The sequence below is a fragment of the Triticum aestivum genome, chromosome 2B (genome assembly GCF_018294505.1).
Source record: "Triticum aestivum cultivar Chinese Spring chromosome 2B, IWGSC CS RefSeq v2.1, whole genome shotgun sequence".
Classification (NCBI taxonomy): domain Eukaryota; kingdom Viridiplantae; phylum Streptophyta; class Magnoliopsida; order Poales; family Poaceae; genus Triticum; species Triticum aestivum.
Genome location: NC_057798.1, coordinates 727,929,415 through 727,951,591, shown reverse-complemented (window position 1 = coordinate 727,951,591; position 22,177 = coordinate 727,929,415). Strand labels below are relative to the sequence as shown.

Here is a 22,177-nt window from a genome sequence, read left to right as displayed (position 1 = left end):
TTGGCCAGTTTAGGTTATGGTAGGCCGTCGCGCTTTCCGCCGCCGATGAACTATATGGCATGTATGTATGAATGATCATCTTTAGTGTTTCTCATTCATATCTCTGGCGAAACATTTTTTCAAAATTTTGCAGTTTCATATACAGTTTCTGGTTGGCCGCAGACAAATTCGCCTCTTATATCACCTCCGACGCGAACCGTAAACCTCTTATAAGGGCTAGCCTTATAAGGGGTCGGCTAGAGAGGAACTTATACAATCTTGTCAGCAAAGCGGCAAACCCAGAATTTCCCAGAGTACCTTCGGCTCACCTCGTGCCATGTGGCCGCAGCTGGAACCCACTGTCAGGTGGTGATGCCTAGTACTTTGGGTTCTTTACTTACCTATTACTCCCTGTTTCTAAATATAAGCCTTTTTAAAGATTCTATTATGAATTATATACAGAGCAAAATGAGTGAATCTACACTCTAAAACATACTTCCTCCGTCTCATAATATAAGAACGCGTATCTATATACATCTATATGTAATTCGTGTTGAAATCTTAAAAGGGCTTATATTTAGAGACGGTGAGAGCAGTTGACACTACACTTAGCTTACGGCCGATGCCACGTGCCAAGGCCGTTAACCCTCAACCGCCTTTAGTTTGCTGAATGCCCGTGCTTTACACCTAGCTAGCTTAATTACGGTAAGCCGAGAACCCGATAGAAAACAGTCGGTTATCGGCCGGGTGTATTGCGTGGGTGTAAGCGCACGCAGTTGTCGGCCGGGTGTAGACTGAGTGTAACACTCGACTTGTATGAAGTCGAACATAGTTTGGGCTGGGCCTTAGCCGACTATGCTGGGTACTCGCCTACTCGGCTTCGAATGCGATTCCTGTAGTGTGGTCGACGTCTCGGACGATGTTGCGGCTTCTCAGGTGCTCGATCGGATCAAGCTCTAGGCGCTAGACGAGGAACATTGGCATGCCCTGCAGGCTGACTCACCGCTGCTGACTTTAATGTAATGACCTAGAGTATAACCAATTAGCTTACCGGTGTGTAGGTGTGCTAGAATATACTATATGACCCTTTCAAGTTTTCAGGTGAGGAAGCTCTCGTCGTGGAAAAGCTTATATATAGTTAATCTAAACTAGTCCTCTATCCATATCCATCTTTCGTTTGCTGGTAATTAGAATCTTATTCATTCAACATAAAATACATTACAATCCATCTTAATTAAGTTGCTAACCAGAATCACCATTACATATGTCCAGCACAAAGACTAGGCAGAAATTTGCGCACGTACACATATGCTATCTCGTGACATTTCTTGATTTATATTTATTATTATTTCACTCTCCCACGGTGGTATTCGCCAAATATTCAATAACTTATGGAGCGGTGGTGATGGCTAAGCACTAATGGTTCGACCACCATCGATGCAAATGATCTGGCCGGTGATGAAAGACGCTGCCGGCATACACAAAAATGACACTGCCGAGGCTATCTCCACCGGCTTGCCGCTCCGTCCCAATGGGGTCTTCGAGTGCTCTTCCTTCACGTACTCTGTATCCATCTGTGCAATCCACACAAAAACCACTTGTTATCCACATTTAGCTAGAAAAGATAAGAAAACTTGCTATCAGTTTGCAAGATAATCTTAGATGGAAAGACGAATAAATACATCAAGTTACGCTCTCATCAATTTAAACCGACAGTCTCTGAATCTTGTAGTACCATAGTAAAAAAAATCACTAGTGCTCTCTTCAATTAATTAAGAGCAACTCCCTCCGTCCTATAATATAGTTATTACATTCGATATACTCACATATTAGATATAATAACATCTTGTATTATGAGACGGAGGGAGTAGCTATTTTGGTGCAACTAACACATCATTTTGGAAACTTCAAAACACACACACATCATTTTGGATGTTGAAATCTTTTTCTACTCAGGTAATGTGAACTTGGAGCGTCTAAGCGTCGTAAGTACACCATCCAGAGAGCCCCCTCGCGACACCTCCCCAGGGCGCCGCTAAGGGGCGATCTCAGCGCCGCCAGCAGCCAACCAAGACGCGGCCTCCCGTCTTCCGCTGTCACCGGCATAGGCCGCGGTGGCGGCGGGCCCGACACCGAAAGGGCCGGGGTGCTGGATGTGGCGGCGACCCTCATGGATCGACTGGGGCGAGTCCAACGAGGAGCACATGCGTAGCGGCCAGGGTGGCGCCTCTAGTCGTGTGGCGGTGGTGCAAGCTCACATGGTCGTTGGGAATCGGCGGGTTCTCTGGTGATGGTGGGCATGGCGGCGGCCGCGGATCTGGATGCCACCCAAATCCGTCATCCATTCTTCATGTGGATGGTCGGCAGCGCAATGAGGGCTCCGGTGAGGAGATGGAGGATATCTGCCGGAGTACCGGTGGCGACATACGCCTTCATGGCGAGGCTCCACGTGGTTCCAGTCAGCCGCGAGATCAGAACGACGCGGTTTTTGATGAAAAACGTGCCTGACTGCGGTCTTGGCGGACAATGGCGGCGCCTGTGACGTCCTTTCCTTCCTGAGGCATTGTCGTTGCAGGTCACGTCAACTCGATCGGGATGTTCACGGGAAAACCCTAGATCTGGGTCTACCGGATCAGACGATGATGACACCTTCGATGTCGTTCTTCCTCCCGAGATCATCGTTTTGGAGCAAGTGCTAGCTGGAGGGTGTCGTGGTTCTAAGTCTGACAGTAGAATGGGGGGTAGGTATGGAGAGGCAAGATCCTAGATATGGAGTAGTTGTACACACGAGTGTTTAACGAGTTCAGGCCCTTCTCTGAGGAAGTAATAGCCCTACGTCTCGGAGCCCGGAGGCGGTCGACTGGTTTATGTGTATATGAGTTACAGGGGTGCGAACCCTTCTACCAGTGGAGGGGGGTGGCTTATATAGAGGACTCCAGGACCCTAGCCAACCCTAGTAGCAGAGGGTTAAAGTACATTAAGGCCGGGCGTTACTGGTAACGCCCTACATAAAGTGTCATCATGACCATTAAGACTACTTAATTACATACCGTTTGGATACAGAGTAGATCCTGAACTCCTGGTGGTCGAGTGAGTCTTCATGGTCGAGTGTCTTTAGGTTCGTCGAGTGTCTTCTAGCCGGTCGAGTGGAGTCCTTCTTGGTCGACTGGAAGGTAGCTTCGTCTAAGAATGTCCTTGGGTATGGTATCCTAGATAGGTCCATGACCCTACCCTAGGTACATAACATCATCATTAGCCCCCGAATGGATCAAGGTTCGAGTGAGGAAGGAGTTGATGATTTTCTCCGACTTATTTCCCGTGCTTTGATTATGTCGTATCTTGGATCAGCGATTTTTCTTTCGGCGTTGGCGTCAACTTTTACTTCAGTCGCCTTGATCCATTCTTGTCTTCTGTCGAGTGAACTTTTTGAACTTTAGTGAACTTCCGAGCGACGGATCGCAGGAAAGATATCGTCTGACAGATTGATCTACTGTTAGCGGATTTTGCGGGATCCGAATTTTGGGAAGCGCGCGAAGCGGGGCGGACCGCGGTACTCGGATGGGATAAGGCGTGGCCGCCTCGATTTCCATGCCACCTTTTTCGCCACGTATCGTGCGTGCGCGACTGTTTCGGGATGTGACAGGACCGCCCGGACCTACTCGTCAGCCACTCAGAAGCGCCCTTATATAAAGCGCCGGGGGAGGGTTTTTTGAACAATGCCTTCCCATTCTTCTCTCCGCCCTCTTTGCCTCCGCCCACTGCGCCTGCTCTCGCCTCCGCCTATCCACTCCTCGCGTGCTTCACCGACGACAATGGTGAAGGAGAAGATGGCGGCCTTAGAGCGCGCGAAGAAGGCGACGGCGACGGGGAAAGCGAAGGGGAGACCGTCCAGTCGGGGCGGATCTTCGTCAAGGTCCCGCCTGCCTAAAGGTTGGGTCCAAGGGGATTGGATCTGCTCGACCATCACCGAGACAGATCTCAATGACCTGGCCAATGAGGGACTGATCCCCCACGGGTCAGCAAGGCTTCCGGGGACCGAGTGTCAACCGCAGCCGCAGGAGGGTGAGTGCGTTCTCCTAGCCACTCATGTAGACCGTGGCTTTTCTCTGCCGCCGAGTGTTTTCTTCCGAGGGTTTCTGAATTTCTTTGGGGCGCAACTTCACCATTTCACCCCCAATTCTATCGCCTATCTTGCTGCCTTTGTGTCCATGTGCGAGAACTTCCTGGGTTGTCGACCACACTGGGGTCTCTTTAAGCACATTCACCTTTCACTCACAGACAGTGAAAAAGGCGAGTCCGGATGATGAGAGGACTAAGGTTATCCAGATGTGCGGTGGTCTTGGGATTCAGATGAGGAATAAGAGTACTTTCCCGGCCATGACCCTTCCTGAGTCGGTCAGAGGGTGGCAGTTGACTTGGTTCTACTGCCAAGACGAGTCGACGCCGGGGCAGTCGACTGGTCTCCCTCCGTTCTCCATGGACCGAGTGGACAAACCCTCTTCTCTGAAGGTGCTTCCTGAGGAGAAAGCTCAGGTGAAAATGTTGATGGAGCGCGTAGTCCAACTTGTTAGGGACGGAGTGACGGGTATGGATCTTCTGGAGGTCTTCCTTAGACGGCGCATCCAACCGCTTCAGTACCGAGGCCACCCGATGTGGCTGTACTGTGGTACCGAAGACACCACTCGGGTCCATCCAGAAGCGGTCAATGACGCCACACTGGAGAGGTGGGTGGCAGCCATCACAGGGAATAAGGACAACCCTCGAGGATCTAGGAGGATCCCACCACTCGACTGTACTTATACACCGGACACGGTATGACCACTTATCTCCAATTGTAATATTGCTGTATTCATTCTGCTTTGCTGCGAATTGGTCGATTGATCTTTGTTTTGTTTTGCTGTCTGATAGGCCACCACCGAGTTATACTCGATGCCCAATGGAGCGCAGACGCCGACTGAAGAGGAGGAAGGAAGTGGGGGAGAAAGCCCGGAGGAGTGGGATTCGGATGCTGGCGATGATGATGAGGGTGATGACTCTGATGAGGAGGAAGAGGAGGAGGAGGAGGAGGAAGTTGCACCTCCCCGCTCGGAAAGATGCTCGAAGCTTGTCCATGATCCCGCGACTGAGCGTGGTAAGGGGGTCGCAACCGCTACCCAGTCGACCAAGCGCCCTCGGACTACTTCTCCGGTGTCGACTGAGAAGGCTCCGAAGCAATCTCGAGTGGCACCATCGAAACCTGCGAAGGTCTTGCCGAAGATGAAGATGGTGATCCCCACTATCTCAGGGTAATGGTAGTCTTGAGTTTTCCCTGTTTCATGAACTTGTTCTTGGTCGACTCATGGGCCAATCGACTGACTTCTGGAACTGCAGTGCTGCTACTTCTGATACTTCGGCCAGGGCTGAAGACCACGAGATGGAGGATGCTGTTACCTCAAAACCTGGTATGACTCTTGTGATGCCGTTTTCAGTCGATTGACTTATTGTCTCTAATTTTGATTCTTTCTGCAGCTTCATCTAACGTCGTTATCGATCTTCCCGACGACGACGACGAGAAACCACCAAGGCAGAGGAGGAGCAAGAAGGCGTCTGCTGGCAAGGCGACTCAGGACGTGCCAGCACCCGAGACGTTGGTCGTGGAGGGAGACAATGTCACTCGGCCTACCGTAACCTTTGCGGTGCCGTTGACGAGTGCTCGTCCTTCGTCGTCGAGTGCTACTCAACCCTCGCTTTTCTCAACCTACCCTGTTCCAGAAGACCAAGCTAGTGCTGCTAAAGAAGCAATACGCCAAGCGGGGGTCATGATGGAGCAAGTGAAGGCAATACGAGAAGCCAGCCAGGCAGCCTATGACACCAGTTCGGCTCTTCAGAGTAATGTTCAGGTCAGTCGGTCACTGCCTGTTCTGTTAGGATATGATATCTTAGAGTTTGTCCTACACCCACTGGGTGTGTCGATTGAAATTCCGGATTAGTGGGGGCACGCTGAGTGCACCCACTGGGTGTAGTCCCCAAGGCTATGGTCGGCTGCTGGCAGTCGACCATAGGCTTTATGTCTTAATTTCCTTACTTGACTAGGTCGAATAGATTCATAGACCGGTGGGGGCACGCTGAGTGCACCCACTGGGTGTAGTCCCCGAGACTGTGGTCGACTGCTGGCAGTCGACTATAGTCTGAAGAACATCTCCCGTTTTTTTTGTTGGTCGACTGGTCGACTCTAACTGATGAAACTAGTGGGGGCACGCTGAGTGCACTCACTGGGTGTAGTCCCCGAGACTATGGTCGAATGTTTGTATTCGGCCATAGTCTTAGAAACGCTATGATTTTTTCCTTACTCACTCGGAAGTGAATTGTCTTTGACATCTGTCGATTGGTTCTTTGTAGAAATCATGTGACCTTGCGGCTCGTTATACTGAGTTGGAGAACAAACACATTCAGCTCGAGCTCGATCTGAAACTGGCCCAAGAGAACTTGACGAAGGCGAAGGAGGAAGCTAAAGGTATGCTTGGTGAGGCCTTTGACGACTGCCTTTGCCTCTCACTTGTTTCCGAATCTAATCTCACTGTAACTTTGCAGACAAAGTGAGGGATGCCCTGAAGAAGCAAGACCTTGACTTGGCTGAGATGCAAAAAACTGCTTTAGAGAAGACCAAGCTTGCAGATGAGAAGCTGGCTTCAGTGACCAAGCTTGAAGAAGAAAACACCAATCTGAAAGCTGCTCTTGATGCTGCCAACCAGGAGGTCAGTCGACTGAAAAGTGACAAGACCACCCTGAACGACAAGGCCAGTGAGTTGATGAGAAAGAAGAACGATCTGGAGGCTTATCTGGGTGGACTCGCCAAGAAGTTGTTCCTCATGCTTGAAGGTAATCTTTTGTATCAAACAAATATTTTAACTGTAACCTCTGACTATTGTCTTGACTCGGTGGTTGTGCTTGCAGAATTTTGCCAGAACTTTGAAGAGGAGACTGGTCGACTGGAAGTAAACATGGACCCCATCAACTCTCCCGTGAAAGATGAAGTCGCCATGAATGTGCTCCGGCTTGAATCTTGTGTTGCTGCTGTCATCGACTATCTCGCAAGGCTGAAGGTCGCAACTTCTCGCATCGACACAACACTCGGGCCAAGAGAAACACTCCAGAACGACCTCGAGTCTCTGATGACTCGACTGAACGAGGTCCCAAGTCGAGTGCAGGAGTGGAAGAAGTCTTCGGCCAGGTGTGGTGCGGATGTTGCTCTGTCTCTGGTCCGCGTTCATTGCAAGGATGCGCGAGAGGACAAGCTGGTGGCCCTTAGGGTGGCTAACACCAAGAAGCACGATTTCCGATCCTTCATGGAGACCTTCATCGCCGCCGCCACTCGAATTGCAGATGGAATTGACCTGGACGAGTTTGTTGCGCCTTCCAGCCCTCCACAAGAGGGGTAAAAAACTTCTGAGCTTGATACTTTAAATTTGCCTCGGTATGCCGAGTGAGTTTTGTAACCGACAAACCTTAACAGGCCTAGCGCCTGAGCACTTTCGGTTCCGTTAGGTGTTATCAGAACTTGGATTCAGTCGTTGAATATGTTTGCCTTTTGTTTGAAGTGTCTTTTGCAGGTTTAAAGCGAAGCGCTCATTGCAATCGACTTGTTCCCCAATACACTTAGGCGAGCACTGGGCTGCAGCTAAGCCCCCGAGTGAGAGGTTTGCTCTCCACTCGGTAGGATTTTCAAAAACTTAGGCGAGCACTGGGCTGCAGCTAAGCCTCCGAGTGGGAGGTTTGCTCTCCACTCGGTAGGATTTTCAAAAACTTAGGCGAGCACTGGGCTGCAGCTAAGCCCCCGAATGGGAGGTCTGCTCTCCACTTGGTAGGATTTCAGATACTTAGGCGAGCACTGGGCTGCAGCTAAGCCCCCGAGTGGGAGGTCTGCTCTCCACTCGGTAGGATTTCAGATACTTAGGCGAGCACTGGGCTGCAGCTAAGCCCCCGAGTGGGAGGTCTACTCTCCACCCGGTAGGATTTCAGATACTTAGGCGAGCACTGGGCTGCAGCTAAGCCCCCGAGTGGGAGGTCTGCTCTCCACTCGGTCAGGATTTCAAGCATACTAGGCCGAGCACTGGGCTAGCAGCTAGCCGCCCCCGAGTGGGGAGGTCTGCTCTCCACTCGGGTAGGATTTCAAGATACTTAGGCGAGCCACTTGGGCTTGCACGCTAAGCCCCCGAGTGGGAGGTTTGGCTCTCTCACTCGGTAGGATTTTGTATTGGTGGCGTAGCTCTGGAAGGAGAGGGTAACAGTCGACCTGCACTCTCATCCTCCTTTGCAAAGCAGCACGTTGTGTTTGTGCGTAGCTCGGCCAGACCTTGAGGAGCGCGACCTTGACTTGTCTCCTTGCAGAACATTAGTACTTGTGGCGGAGTCGGAGAGAGGGTAGCAGTCGACCTGCACTCGTCCTCCTTGCAAGCACACGTTGTATTTGTTGGGCAGCTAGAAGCGACGAGGGAGAACCTGCTCGCTCTTGCACTCGGTACGGTATTTTTGTACTTTGGCGAGCGTAATGACTGAGCTAAGCCTCCGAGTGGAAGCTGGCTTACTCACTCGGTAGGATTTTGTTTATCTTAGGCGAGTACTTAGACTGCAGCTAAGCCTCCGAGTGGAAGGCTGGCTTACCACTCGGTAGGATTTTGTTTATCTTAGGCGAGTACTTAGACTGCAGCTAAGCCTCCGAGTGGAAGGCTGGCTTACCACTCGGCAGGATTTTGTTTATCTTAGGCGAGTACTTGGACTGCAGCTAAGCCTCCGAGTGGAAGGCTGGCTTACCACTCGGTAGGATTTTGTTTATCTTAGGCGAGTACTTGGACTGTAGCTAAGCCTCCGAGTGGAAGGCTGGCTTACCACTCGGTAGGATTTTGTTTATTAGGCGAGTATTATGCAGCTAGCCGAGTGGAAGCCTTACCTTGGTAGATTTTTTTAGGCGAGTACTTAGACTGCAGCTAAGCCTCCGAGTGGAAGGCTGGCTTACCACTCGGTAGGATTTTGTTTATCTTAGGCGAGTACTTGGACTGCAGCTAAGCCTCCGAGTGGAAGGCTGGCTTACCACTCGGTAGGATTTTGTTTATCTTAGGCGAAACGGATTTCGCAGCTAAGCCTTCGTGTGGGAGACTGGCTCACCACTCGGTTAGGATTTTTTTACAGACTTGGGCGAATCGGATTCGCAGCCAAGCCACCCACTGGGGGATTGTTTTGTGTGGACAAAAGAAATAACGATTACTGGGAAAATTATAAAGCTCTTGTCTTTGATAAATAAACTACAGAAGTACTTTTATTACAACTCATTCGAGTGAATACTTAAGTGTAAAAGGGGCGGAGAAGCTCCGCGTTCCAAGCTCGGGGCTCGTTGATCTGATGCTCGACATTGTAAAGACGGTATGCTCCATTGTGGAGAACCTTGGTGACGATGAAGGGACCTTCCCAAGAAGGAGCAAGCTTGTGTGGTTTCTGCTGATCCACTCGGAGAACTAAATCTCCTTCCTGGAAGGCTCGACTCTTCACGTTTTTGGCGTGGAAGCGACGCAAGTCTTGTTGGTAAATGGTCGATCTGATCAGAGCCATCTCCCTTTCTTCCTCTAAAAGGTCGACTGCATCCTGCCACGCTTGTTCTGCTTCAGCTTCGGTGTAGAGCTCGACCCGGGGAGCATTGTGGAGAAGGTTACTCGGCAAGACTGCTTCAGCTCCGTAGACCAAGAAGAATGGAGTTCTTCCAGTCGACCGGTTGGGTGTGGTCCTTAACCACCAAAGCACCGAGGGAAGTTCGTCGACCCATGCACCAGCCGCATGCTTGAGATCACGCATCAAACGGGGTTTCAATCCTTTGAGAATCAAACCGTTGGCTCGTTCTGCCTGTCCATTCGACTGTGGATGAGCAACTGAAGCATAGTCGACTCGTGTGCCTTGAGACATGCAGAAAGCTCTGAACTCTTCGGAATCGAAGTTTGACCCATTGTCAGTGATGATGCTGTGCGGGACTCCATATCTGAATATCAATTCTCTGATGAAGCTGACAACAGTACCGGCATCAAGGTTCTTGATGGGTTTAGCTTCGATCCACTTGGTGAACTTGTCGACTGCTACCAGCACATGGGTAAAACCACTTCTGCCTGTTCTCAAAGGACCGACCATGTCCAAACCCCATACTGCAAAGGGCCAGACGAGTGGTATAGTCTTCAAAGCTGACGCGGGCTTGTGTGACATATTGGAGTAAAATTGACATCCCTCGCACTTGTCGACTATCTCCTTCGCCATTTCATTCGCTCTTGGCCAATAAAATCCGGCTCGGTATGCTTTGGCCACGATGGTCCGAGAGGACGCATGATGGCCACAGGTCCCCGAGTGGATGTCATCAAGGATTATTCGACCTTTCTCCGGTGTTATGCATTTCTGACCAACTCCAGTCGCGCTTTCTCTGTACAGCTGTCCCCTTATCACGGTAAAGGCCTTAGATCGGCGGACGATCTGCCGAGCCTCTTCTTCGTCCTCCGGGAGTTCTTTCCTCAAGATATACGCGATATATGGTACTGTCCAATCGGGAGTGATCACTAAAACTTCCATGATCAGGTCGACCACTGCTGGGACTTCAACCTCAGTCGGATCCGTAACACTCTTAGGTTGCGGAGCTTCGTCGGTAAAAGGATCTTCTACGACTGACGGAGTGTGGATATGTTCCAAGAACACATCACTGGGGATGGCTTCTCTCTTGGATCCTATCTTCACCAAATCATCAGCTGCTTGATTTTTCAGTCGGGGTATGTGGTGGAGCTCTAACCCTTCGAACTTCTTTTCGAGCTTCCTCACTGCATTGCAGTATCCAGTCATGGCTGGGCTTCTAACGTCCCATTACTTCATCACCTGATTGACCACCAAATCTGAGTCGCCATAGACCATAAGGCGACGGACGCTGAGTGAAATGGCCATGCGCAACCCATACAAGAGTGCTTCATATTCTGCTTCATTGTTGGAGGAATCAAAGTGGATTTGGAGCACATATCTGAGTTTATCTCCTCGGGGGGAAACCAAAACAACCCCAGCACCGGAACCATTTAACATCTTAGATCCATCAAAGAACATGGTCCAATGCTCCGAGTGAACTTGAGTCGGCTGCTGTTGTTCAATCCACTCGGCAAGGAAATCTGCTATAGCCTGGGACTTAATGGCTTTCTTTGCCTTGAATTTGACATCAAGGGGAAGGAGTTCAATTACCCATTTAGCCACTCGACCAGTTGCACCTCTGTTGTGCAGAATCTCTGACAATGGTGCGTCGCTGACGACTGTAATGTCATGATCAGAGAAATAATGAGCAACCTTCTTCATGGTCATGTAGATCCCATATACAAGCTTCTGATAATGAGGATATCTTTGCTTCGATGGGGTCAAAACTTCAGAGAGATAATACACTGGGCGCTGAACTTTGAAGGCTTTCCCTTCTTCTTCCCGCTCGACCGTAAGTACTGTACTGAAGACTTGTCCTGTGGCTGCAATATAAAGCAACGGAGGCTCTTTGCTGATTGGAGCAGCAAGCACCGGCTGGGTGGAGAGCAGAGTTTTTAACTCGGCAAACACTGCATCAGCTTCTGGAGTCCACTCGAACTTGTCTGCCTTCTTCATCAGTCGGTAAAGGGGCAATGCCTTTTCACCGAGGCGAGAGATGAGTCGACTTAACGCGGCCAAGCATCCAGTAAGCTTCTGGACGTCGTGCACACGCACAAGGCGCTTCATTCGGAGTATGGTGCCAACTTTTTCTGGGTTAGCATCGATTCCTCGTTCTGAAACGAGAAAACCGAGTAACTTTCCGCTAGGTACTCCGAATGTGCACTTCGATGGATTGAGCTTGATATCATACCTTCTGAGATTGGCAAATGTTTCAGCTAGGTCAGTCAATAGGTCGGAACCCTTTCGCGACTTGACCACGATATCATCCATGTACGCTTCCACATTCCGACTGATTTGAGTGAGTAAACACTTTTGAATCATTCTCATGAACGTGGCTCCGGCATTCTTGAGGCCGAATGGCATGGTGATATAGCAGAACCACCCACATGGAGTGATGAAAGTTGTTTTGATTTCGTCAGGTCCATACAGACGGATCTGATGATACCCGGAATAAGCGTCTAAAAAAGACAATCTCTCGCACCCTGCGGTCGAGTCGACAATTTGGTCGATGCGAGGGAGAGGAAAGTGATCTTTTGGGCAGGCCCGATTGATATTTTTGAAATCAATGCACATGCGAAGGGAGTTGTCCTTCTTGGGAACCATGACGACATTGGTGAGCCACTCGAAGTGGTATATCTCTCGGATAAACTCTGCTGCAAGGAGTCGAGCCACCTCCTCGCCAATGGCTTTTTTCTTCTGAACGGTGGACCGTCGAAGATGTTCTTTAACAGGTTTCGCTTTTGAGTCGACTCTAAGGCGATGCTCAGCCAGCCCCCTGGGAACACTCGGCATGTCAGCTGGCTTCCATGCAAAGATGTCCCAGTTCTCACGGAGGAACTGGATGAGCGCTTCTTCCTATTTAGAGTCGAGTGTTGTGGAAATATGGGTCGGAGCTGCATTGGGGTCAGTCGGGTGGATATGAACTGGCTTCGTCTCCCCAGACGACTGAAATGCTGACTCTGTGGCGGGCTTCTTGGCCCGCAGCAAATCACTCGGATCTGCATTCTTCTTGTATTCCTCCAGTTCTACTACTGTTATCTGGTCATCCGCAATCTTTGAGCCTTTCTGGAAACACTCTTCTGCTTTCTTCCGGCTGCCAGTGATAGTGATCACGCCTTTGGGGCCAGGCATCTTTAATTTGAGGTACACATAACATGGCCGAGCCATGAAGCGGGCATAGGCTGGTCTTCCCAAAATGGCGTGGTAGGCGCTTCAGAAATCCATGACTTCAAATGTTAGCTTCTCTTTACGGAAATGCTTCAAGTCGCCGAACACTACATCCAGAGCTATTTGGCCGAGTGACTCAGCCTTCTTTCCAGGGATGACTCCGTGAAAACTCATGTTGCTGGAACTGAGCCTATACATCGGAATGCCCATTCCCTTGAGCATCTCTGCATACAGTATATTCAATCCACTACCGCCATCCATCAATACCTTCGTCAGTCGAGTGCCTTCGACGACTGGGTCGACCACCAGCGCTTGCCTCCCAGGGGTGGCAATGTGAGTAGGGTGATCAGACTGGTCAAAAGTAATGGGAGTTTGCGACCATCTCAGATAGCTAGGTGTCGCCGGGGCGACCATATTGACCTCACGGTTGATCACTTTTAGTCGACTTTTGCTCTCTACATCAGCAAAAATCATCAGAGTGGAGTTGACATGAGGGTACTCTCCATCACTATCCTCCTTGTCCTCAGCCTTGTCCGACTCCTTCTCTTTGTCCTTCGGCTGTTTTCCTTGAAACTGCTGGATTAAGAGCCGGCACTGGCGAGTGGTATGCTTTGGGTAGATGAAGTTACCCTCTTCGTCTTTCTTCGTGTGGATATGACACGGTAGATCCATCACGTCATTACCTTCCTTATCCTTTACCTTCTTGGGGTTCCAAGATCCTTTGGGCTTCCCTTTGAATTTGCCCTGAGTCACGGCCAGAGCCTCTCCAGGAGCAGCCGGTTCGGCCTTTCGCTTCTGCTTCCGACTGGAGTTTCCTTTCTCCGTCTGACTTGGCTTGTACTTGCCACTCCGGAGTCGGTCCTCTTCTTCGCCATTGGCGTACTTGGTGGCTATTTCCATCATCCGACTCAGGGTCATATCTCCAGTTCGACCAAACTTCAGGCTCAACTCCATGTTCTTGACACCATCCTTGAAGGCGCATACCGCTTGATGGTCTGACACATTCTCTATAGTATGATGCAAAGTGATCCATCTCTGGATGTAATCTCTCAATGTTTCACTCGACTTTTGTACGCAAACTTGCAGCTCTGTCAATCCAGCCGGTCGCTTGCAAGTTCCCTCGAACGTCCTGACGAACACTCGGGAAAGATCTTCCCAGGTGTAAATGCTGCTAGGAGCTAACTGATTCAACCACGCCCTGGCCGAACCCTCTAGCATAAGTGGCAAATGCTTCATGGCCACCTCATCATTACCGCCACCAATTTGTACAGCCACTCGGTAGTCTTCAAGCCAAGTTTCAGGCTTAGACTCTCCGGTGAACTTACTTACTCCAGTCGCCAACCTAAAGTTGGGGGGTATCACTGCGACTCTGATGGCTCTGCTAAAGCATTCTGGACCTGAAACATGGACTCGGCTGCTTGTGGGCACATCTCTGTCATGGCCACCTCTATGAGCTCTGTTCCGGTCGACCAAACCTTGCACGATGATGGATCTCGCGTCAAAGCCCAGCTCTCTGGGTTCGACTGGAGCTCTCCGCCCAACACTGAGATGGCGCCTGTCATCTTGCTGCCGATGGGCGTTAGACCCACTTCTCGGGGGAGGAGTGGGCACTCGACGCCTATCATCACGATCAAAACGATCATCATAGTGGTCCCGCAGGCCTTCACGTCCCACTCGCCTCGGAGGCGACCTTGGGCTGTGAGCCGACTGAACAGTATTCGCAGCGACGGATCGACTATGAATCCTGTTGCGCGACTGCGACACAACTGAATTCTGATCTCCTGCCGCCCGGAGCAAATCTCTGATCTGCATCAAGCCTCTTCATGCCTCCGACTGAGAGGGCTGAATTGACTCCGCTATACGGGCTGCAGCTGCCAAATTTTGAATCGGGGTTCGATATATCTGAGTCGGTTGCGGAAAGAGCTGACGTCGACGGGAGTCGGGTACTCGCTGACGCGCACGCTCGTCGAGTGCTCGCTGGAGGTTCTCCAGTCGAGTGCGTTCAGCCAGGTTGGCCAAACGCGCCTCTTCCAGGGCACGAGCCTCAGGAGTTTCTCCTGCAATGGGAGTATGCAGGGCATCCATGTTCCGGCGGCGAAGTTCTTCCCTCTGCTGAGAAGTGAGTGGCTCGGGCTGATACTCTTCGTGGGCCTGAGCGGGGTCGCCCCCATCGTCCATCCCGTCATTGCGGGGGAAACCGGGAGGGCTACGAGGCCCGTTGACCATCAGGACCTCCGCCGCCGGATCACTGCTATCGCACTCGGATGCAGTCTCTACGGAGCCAGTCGACAGGTCGAACAGGCCGTAGAGAGATTCGTTGGGCTCAATTGCCGCGACTTGGGTGGTGGCCGATTGGCGAGCCACTGCGTGTCTCACCCATCGCTGGAGCCTCGACCGACCGGAGCGCTTGCGCTGGCGGGAGACAGGAAGGGAAGACAGCACAGGAGTCGACCGGTAAGGAGTCGACGGCTGCCGCAGCAGGACGCCGCGGACACACGCCCGAAAGTGCGTCGCCCCGCGGACGGGGAACGCGTCGATGTCGAGTGGTGTCTCCTGGAGCCAAGCGGAGTCGTCGGCGATGAAAGCGAGCGCACCGAGACGGATCTCGCGGCCCTCGACCAGAGCTCCGCCGGAAACCATGATGAAGGCAATCGGACAAATTGCAACTTCTCCAAAAAGTCGCTAAGACACCTGCCCCACGGTGGGCGCCAACTGTCGTGGTTCTAAGTCTGACAGTAGAATAGGGGTAGGTATGGAGAGGCAAGATCCTAGCTATGGAGTAGTTGTACACACGAGTGTTTAACGAGTTCAGGCCCTTCTCTGAGGAAGTAATAGCCCTACGTCTCGGAGCCCGGAGGCGGTCGACTGGTTTATGTGTATATGAGTTACAGGGGTGCGAACCCTTCTACCAGTGGAGGGGGGTGGCTTATATAGAGGACGCCAGGACCCCAGCCAACCCACGTAGCAGAGGGTTAAAGTACATTAAGACCGGGCGTTACTGGTAACGCCCTACATAAAGTGTGATCATGACCATTAAGACTACTTAATTACATACCGTTTGGATACAGAGTAGATCCTGAACTCCTGGTGGTCGAGTGAGTCTTCATGGTCGAGTGTCTTTAGGTTCGTCGAGTGTCTTCTAGCCGGTCGAGTGGAGTTCTTCTTGGTCGACTGGAAGGTAGCTTCGTCTAAGGATGTCCTTGGGTATGGTATCCTAGATAGGTCCATGACCCTACCCTAGGTACATAACATCATCAGAGGGGACAAGAGGAGGAGCGGTGTTACATCTACCACAAGGTTGACGGCGGATCTCGGTGGCATGGCGCTGCGAAGTTTCGGCGACAAGCGCGTGTTGATGGATACGTGCAGGATGGTGTTGTTGTCTGGTGCCATGGTGGCGTCAATAGCAGGCCTGGCAAGGGCGATGTGTCAGTACCTGCTCTAGAGATGGATCGGTGGTAGACGGCGGCGGTGACCTCTGAGAGTGCGTCAGACCGGTGTGTGGGCCAGACCCAGCAATGCGGCTTGGTTGGGGCCTCCAGCTTTAGATGTTAGGCTTTGGTGCGATGTCTATTTGGTATTTGGCTCAGACAATCGGCACCTCTTCATCAAATAGACAAGACTAGCAACAGATGTTGCCAAGATGATGGCTTCAGATATATTTTGTAAGTATTTTATAAATAATTAATAAAATGGATGCATGCAAGTGAACTTACTATCTTAGAGCTACCAAATCAAATTAAATTCGTGTGTTGTTCTTTAATCAAAATATATGCTAGGTCGTTGCTTACATCTTTAAGCATGTCGGTTGTGACAAATCCTGGGGCGATGCCATTCACACGAATCTTGTCAGAGGCCCACTCGGTGGCCAAACTCCTTGTAAGTTGGTTCATTGCACCTACATGATAAAGGACGAGAAGCACAACAATGAGAGAGAAAAAAAACAAGGACATCGATCCATTTTTTCCCTTCAGAATTCATAGAAACAATGGACCATTTTGTTGGGGCAATATTTTTTTTGACACAAGCTTTTGCCCCACTTTATATATAAATCAACAATCATTCAGAGTACACGACCGAAAGATAGAAGGAGATGGATGGCCCCCAAACACTGCCGATCCCAAGATGATCGGATCACGCAGAACGACTACGCTACCGAAATAAAGTACAAGATAAGCTAAAGCAACACCGCGCTAAGCCCTATAACACCTAAGCTCCACAACAACGCCCCAGGAGGATAATGGCATTAGGCGTCGTCGTTGCCGAGTCTACAACAGACAGAGGTTTTTAGCCAGAACCCGGACATGGAGAGGAGCGCCATGATGACGTCTTCAAGAAGATAACGACGCCCGCGAGCGTCGTCATTGTCAGCGACAGAGCACGAAGCTTTCGCTCGACAGCTCCCCCGCGTCACCCCGAGGTCTCCAGGGCAAGCGTGAGGAGCATAGATCTTCCAGATCCGGATTGGGGCTCGACCACCGTCAGAGACAAAGAGCACACCTGAGCCACCCGGTGCACCACCTCTCACCGCCCACACGACCAAGATGTAATGCCATCCCCGACATGCCCGCCGGAGAGCCAACCATGCGGACCGCCATCCAGGGCCGCCACCCCGGCATCCATGTCCAGGACTCCACCAACCGTCCAGATCACAGTGCATCTGCCACGGAAGGAGGAGAAAAGGCGACACCTTTCGCTCCTATCCCGGCATCAGCCACAAAGTACGGGTGGACGCCTCCACAGTAGGAGGCATCCACGCCTGGATCCCCAGCCGTACCCGATGAACGGGGAAGACCCTACTCCGTGATGACCGATGGCCGTCGCCGAGCCCGCTCGCACGATGCCTTGACTGTAGCCGTTGACACTGATCTGCCGAACAGTGTAGCGGAGCCCCGACCACCACCAACATCCACCGTACCCACGGGCACCTCCCGGGACGATCCCAAGCGTACCTTCCCGGGGCGCGAACTCTAACTCACCCCGAGCACCGTCCAGATCCGCCGAGCAGGAGGCCAGCTCGCAGCTCTACTTCGGCCTAGAACCAGGGGAGGAGGCATGCTGCACCGCCAGCCAGCACCACTGGTAGAGACACGACACCGAACACAAGCGCCGCCTACCCATCGATCCGCACCATCTGCTCCCCGGACGTGGTTACCATAGCCATAGAGCCGCCAGACCACCCCAACAAGGAGCACGCCGCCACGCCGGTCCCCTCCAGTAGCCAAAGCCACCAGGGACAGCCGGCCCATGCTGCCTCAGCCCGCGCCGCCTCCTGGTAGCTGGCTAGAGCATCCACCCGATCCAGATCTAGGTCGGGACGCCCACAACCGCCACCCGCGCAGGCACACCCCACCACGCCCCCAATGAGTAGCCGCCCGCGCCGCCACACCAGGACACCACCGCCGTGTCGCCTCGGTTGTATCCGCGTTGTGTCGCTGTCCCGCGCCAGCCCACCGCGAGGAAGGGGAAGAGGCCATGCCACCACCGATGCCGGCCGGGCTTTGCCCGACGGCGTGTTCCGACGGTGGCGAGGGAGGGGGAGGGGGCGGGGGAGGCTGGAGGTGGGCGGCGCAAGGGTTGGCCTCCCCATTCGCGGGAGCGGGCGAGACAAGACAAGGTTCTCCTCTACATTTTTTCGTGACAATACATTCAATCGAACTATAACTAAAAGAGACACAGTAGGGCATTCAATACCGTTATATATAGTGTTATTGCTAAAAGAGTCACACTATAACTAGCAACATCTACAAATATCCATTATAATGTATTAATAATATTGTCTATTGTATATCTTGGCAAGTACATGTTTACCTTTTGTGGTAGCATAAATTGCGGAGCCTGCATAGCCAATTGAGCCTCCAATGGAGGACATGTTGATGATGCTGCCTCCTCCGGCAATAGAAGCGTGTATGAGAAGAGGGTGTGCGAGCTGGCTGAGATGGAAGCTCGACTCCAAGTTGGTGGTCAACAGATTTGAGTATTCCACCACTGTACATTCAGTAGTGGGCTTGAAGAGCAATTGCCCTGCATTGTTCACCTACATATATAGTGACAGCAATTAATTCAACAAAAACGGAAAAAAAATGATCCTTTACAGATACCCTACTTAGAGCGAGCTGGGCCTCTCTTAGTTATAGGCAGGACGAGCATGTCACATGGTTAATTTTTATGGATATAATTTACTAGAGGCTAATGCGTGCTTTGCTGTGTCGTTCTTCACTCATCGGATCAACTCTTTTTTCTCGAGGAAAAGTTATTGTGGTCGGTTTTTATGTCATGGTTTTGTTTACACTGCCTTAGGTTTTAATTATATTTTTATTTCATTCGTCTATCATGTTAGGTTGCTGTTTGAGATGGTATTTGTTCTGAAAGAAGAGTGGAGTTGTAAGCTGGGTGGTGGAGTCCTTACATATTTCGGCCTTGGCGTCACACAGTAGTGGTTGTGAGTCCCTGGAGGTCTTATTCGACGCTGTGACCGTGCAATTATTGTTATAACGCTTATATGGGCTGGCCCATGAAGCTCTCGCTAAGTTAGCTCGCTCCCTTAGCTTTTTTCTGCCGCTCTACTGGTTCATAAAAAATTGGATACCATATTTTTTTATTTTAAGAAGTTCATTAAAGCAAAATAAGTTAACATTTTTCGTAAAAAATATTAGATTTTTTAAATGTTGTGAATTAAAAAGACACCCATTTTATTAAATATTCATGAATTTCAAACAATGTTCATGAATTTGAAAAAGGTTCATAGATATAAAAATGCTGGTGAAGCTTAAAACCATTCTTGAATTAAAAATATTTTTGAATTAAAAAATGTTCACGAATTCTAGAAAAATTTCATAGTCTTTTTAAATGCTCACAACTTTTAATAAATATTCATGAAATAGCATGTGAAAGAATAAAAAAGATAAGGAAAAATGAAAACACAAAGAGGAAAAGGATAAAGCGGGGAAAACCAAAATAAAAACAACATTTTTGTTGAAAACACAAAAAAAACCATGTAATACATTCTCAAAACCCGAAAACCCGGCTGGCCCAACGGCACACACCCTTTCAGGTGGGGCCTATATCGTCCCCTACTACCCCGATGCACCAGGAGGCTCCAAATTTATGGAGCTTAGTATCTTATTATTACTAAAGGCTAATGCACGCTGCGCAGCACCGTTATTCACTCATGGGATTAAGTCATTTTTTCTCTAGCAGATTATTATGGCCGGTTGTTTCGTTTTAGTTTATCAATGTTGGCTGGGTTTTAATTATGTTCTGGTGGTGTTTTTTCATTTGTATATTGTGTTGGGGTGCTGCTAGAGACGGTATTTATTCCGAGAGGAGAGTGAAGTTGTTTGTTGTGGAGTTGTGATATCTTTAAACATTTTGACCTCGATGTCGGCTGGTGGTCGGCGTGTGGTTCCCTTGGAGCTCATATTCTACGTTGAAACCATGGAATTGAATTGTTGTTGTAACATCCACATGAGCCAACCCACAAACCTCTCGCTCACTCAGTTCGCCTCCCTGCTCCACTGGCTTGCTCCCCTGCAATTTTATAAAAAGCCAATTGTCTTTCTTTATTTGAAAATGTTTGTTAAATCAAAAGATGTTCATGGATTTTTCAAAAATATATATTTTTAAATTTTGTAGACTAAAAATACTTGAATTTTTGGAAAATAATTAAAAATTCTAAAAATATTCATGGATTACGAATATTATTCACAAAATTTAAAAATATTTTTTAGAAAAATGTTCATCAAATTAAAAATTTATTTAGGTATTAAACAATGTTCAAATTTTTTTAATATATATTCATGAATTAAAATATGGCAAAAGAAATTTTAAAACTATAATAGAAAAGAAAAAAAATAGGAACCTCAACCATCAACACACCCTATAGCGGCCCCACAGCCGCCACTGCACCAGGAGGACCAAAATTGAAGGAGCTTACTATCCAAAAAGGATTGGCAGCACTTGGGTGCTCCACACCCCCGTATGAACATTAAGTTCAAAAAAAGTACCGGTAAATTTCAATTTTTTGGGCGGGGTTTTGGGATACGAAACCTAAGAGCCTAATCTATTGCCGTGTGAAATTTCGTGAAAAAATACCAAAAAAGGCAAAAAAAATCATATCTATAGAAAAAAAACGGGTCGGATGGATTTTAGTTTGGACTGTATTTTCTTCGCCACATATACATTTCCTGGTATTTTTCTACAAAAGTTCATACGGGAGTAGATTGGGCACCCAAGTTTGAGATCCAAAGATTTCAGTTTTTTTTTATTTTCCTGTTATTTTCCAAATTTAATTTTCGTATAGGGGATGGAGCACCCAGTCACTCCTGTGTATTTCCCCTTACTATCTTAGTAGATTAAGTTACAGTTTTTCTAAAGCAAATCTAAATGTGCCATAAGTATTGCACATCTAAGGCCTATGTCATTGATTTTAAGTGAAGATTCGTGCAAACATTTTCATTAGTTTTTTTTCCTTCTGTTTGATTGAGTCACTTAGCTGTGCAATAACTAAAGCACATTTGGATATGCCTTAGACAGACCAATTAAATTAGTAATAGACTTACTAGTATGTCAAGCTTGCTATTGAAAGTTTCTCGGACTGTTTCCATAAGCTTCTCCCTGTCGGCACGTATGGAAACATCACAGACGGAGACGGTGACCTGCAGGTTCTTCTCCCCCCACCGTCGACGGCACTCCTCTATAGCTCCACCCCATTCCGGGAGCAGGTGTGCACCCTCGCCCCAAACCCGGCAAGCTCCTCCACGATGGCATGCCTAGGACAAATTACGATTAGGAAGTAATTTACGAGTATTGGCTGCACTTGTAGAATTAATTAAGAGAGGCATGCGTGCGTGAATGCGTACATGTGTGGATATACTTACCCTATCCCTTTGCTACCGCCGGTGACGAGCGCGGTGGTGCCGGCCAGGCTCCACCTCTCCTCCCTGCTCCCATAGTCAACCGCCATGCTACCCCTCTCGCTTCTCCTCTGTGGGCTGGCTTGGGTGAGAGGATTGTCTGTCGTTGGTTGTTGGGTATTGAATTTATATATAGCCGGATAGGACTTGAAGGCACGCACAAAAGTGCAACAAAATAAGCTGTCAACGTTGGAGGCTTAGCCGCCTCCACTAACCGGAGAAAATGAACATGACTTCATGAGTGAGGCAAACATGACGTTGCTACGTGGGATGCAATTGTATACTTATCGATTTCCCTTCTCTTTTGCGGGGAGTATGCTGGTCGAATTTGACTGTATGGATGTTGTCGAGGTCATGCAAAATGGTGGGAATTCTATTGGACCTGCGGCAACCATCTAATATGCGGAATGCACCTTCCTTTGTCGGGATTTACTTAAAGC

The 22,177-nt window shown here is 49.6% G+C and overlaps 1 pseudogene; it reads right to left on the bottom strand.

Annotated features, from left to right (window-relative positions):
- Window positions 1-1,388: 1,388 nt before the first annotated feature.
- LOC123042327 (tropinone reductase homolog At2g29290-like) lies at window positions 1,389-21,787 on the bottom strand (annotated as a pseudogene).
- Window positions 21,788-22,177: the final 390 nt, after the last annotated feature.